This window comes from Cannabis sativa, chromosome 6 (assembly GCF_029168945.1).
Source record: "Cannabis sativa cultivar Pink pepper isolate KNU-18-1 chromosome 6, ASM2916894v1, whole genome shotgun sequence".
Taxonomy (NCBI): domain Eukaryota; kingdom Viridiplantae; phylum Streptophyta; class Magnoliopsida; order Rosales; family Cannabaceae; genus Cannabis; species Cannabis sativa.
The window spans coordinates 15,405,674-15,408,441 of record NC_083606.1 but is presented as its reverse complement, the minus strand read 5'-3'; positions in this window follow the sequence as shown (position 1 = coordinate 15,408,441).

Below are 2,768 nucleotides of genomic sequence, written 5' to 3'. Positions count from 1 at the left end.
CAATTACTTTAACCAATGCCCTAAAAAGAACATAACACTTATCCAAGATACAAGTAAACTACATTGTAGATTATTCTATCAGTTAAACCCTGTGTACTGATAAATCATAGGAATGCATTTAATCACACATTCTTGATTACTTTCCACTGTACGTGTTGAAAACACAATGCACAAGAATATCAATGTGATAAGGATTTGGATGAATTCATAAATCAAATAAGTGATCACATGAACCAAATAACACATTAAATAAGTAATGAAATATATTTGTTTCTTTATTGATAAATAAATATAAAAGATTACATTGAAATAAAGTTTTATTTAGGGCACAATGTGGGTCACTAAAATTGTGAAGTGTCACTAAAAGTTTAATTATTTATCTATATTTTTTAAAAATATAAATATATAGTGATGTCCACTGCGCAACTCTGAAAGTGTAGAGTCACACTATCCGAATCACTAAAAACATAATAAAAAAACTTAAAAAAAATAATTAAAAGAAAACCTAAATTCCCATTGAACCCATTTACATAGGCTATTATATACCCTATTTCTCTTTCTAAATTTATTTATTAAAAGAAATTAGAAAACACTAAAAAGAGGTATAAAAGGGATATGTTAGAATAGAAACCCTAAAATTCCATTTATACATCTCTAACGATCTCTATCTCTCTCTCCCCAGTTTGGTGCGGTGTTAGAGCCCTCAACCTCCGACCATCTCTCTTTACCTCTTCCAGCCATGTTCTGGCCATCTACAATCTTCAAGCTCTGTCCCAGTAAACACCGAAGCCCTTAACCTCTTTCCCATCTCTCGTTCCCTCTACTATTGATCAGCGACATTACTAGGTGAACGACGATGGTCCAAATGGACCACATCACGGTGCTCGACACACCTAAATTCCCAAGCGACGAGTAGAGCAGAGGTCTCAACATACAGATAGAGTAGTCACCGGTGGCCATTCACAGGCCTCGACGAACAACGACCATCCCTTTTGCACCTCCGATTTAAGGTTTTTAGGGTTTGATATTGGGCAATTCATTTGTAGTTTTTTTTTATATAGATTTAGAGATTTTAGTTTTGATTTAAATTGTATGTTGTTTGTGTCCATTTCTTTTATTGTTCTAAGGTTTATTATTTAGTTCAAATGATATATAATTTTTTTTATTAATGTTTACTCATTTTGTTTGTTGATTCTGTATAGATTTTTGTTTTTTAATGAGAAAAAGAGATTTTTTGTATAGATTTTTGATGAATTGGTTTTTGATTTTGTATAATTGTGGTATTTTTTTATATTGGTTTATTAATAATTTTATAACTAAAATTGAAATACATTAATTTATATAATTGATAAATATATAATAAATTATGCTATGTTATTAATTAAATTATCTTTATAAATTTATAATATATAATCTAAATTTTTTAAAAAATAAGGCTAATAAGGATTTTTGCCCCCTGAACTTTTACATGTACTAAATCATGCCCCCTGAACTTTTAAGGTCATTGAAAATGACCCGTGAACTATTGAGATTGTTGGATTTAAGGACTTTTTTCTAATTTTAGTAAGAAAGTCTAACATGGATGAAAGTTCAGGGAGCATAATTTAGTACATGTCAAAATTCGAAGGGCATGATTTGGTAGATATCAAAGTCTGGGGAACATGATTTAGTACATAAACAATCATTGAAATAGTAAAATTAAATAAAATTAGACAAAAGTCCTTAAATCCAACAATCTCAATAGTTCAGGGGGCATTTTCAATGGCCTTAAAAGTTCAGGGGGCATAATTTGGTACATGTCAAAGTTCAGGGGGCAAAAATTCTAATCAGCCAAAAAATAATAATAATTTTTTTATATATAAAAAGTATAGGGAAATTTTAATTTATATCCATGTTTTATACCCAAATTAATTTTTTAAACTAATACTTATAACTATTAAAAAATAGGATCACTTTTTTGCTAAACCCTAAAATACCCCTCTATCAAAGGGAACCCTCCCAACCCGTGAGCCATCGCACCACCCAAAACCTATGAGGCTAGATCGCACCACCCACGGTTAACCACCGCACCCAGCCACCGTAGATCGCACCCACCCACTCTTGACCACCCCCACCCCTCTCTCTTCCTCTCTCTCACCGTGAGCCTCAACCCACCGAAAACCCCAATTTTTGCCCACGGTGACGGCGCACGGAGTTAAGGCCTTCGACCCACCCAATCGACGACAAGCCCATGGTGACGGCGCACGGAGTTCACACCAAACCATGTCTAAATCGAAGGTATGTTTTGATTATTTTTTTTTATTATGTTTTTTTTAAGAAATCAGTTAAGATTATTGTTTGGAATTGTTTTGATTATTGTGTTTGGAATTGTTTGTGTTTAAGATTATTGTTTGGAATTGTTTGTGTTTGGAATTGGGATTTGGGTGTTTCGGATCTGTGAAAGGAGAAGGGATTGGGGTGTTCGGGTGTGGAGAAGAAGAAGGTCCGATGGTCATTTGTTTGGGTCCGATGGTCCGATGTGGGGAATAGGGGTCGGACTGTGTTCGAGTCCGATGGTCCGATGTGGGTAGCAGGGGTCAGACTGCCTTGAGTTCGATGGTCCGATTGTTTGGGGATTTCATGGGGTCCGATTGTCCGATTATTGGGTGGGTCCGATGGTGCCACAAATTGGTTGTGTTTGGGTCCGATTGCTACCAATCGGACCTTCACAATTGGTCCGATTGGTAGCCATCGGACCAGTGTATTTTTTTTGAATTAATTATTAATTA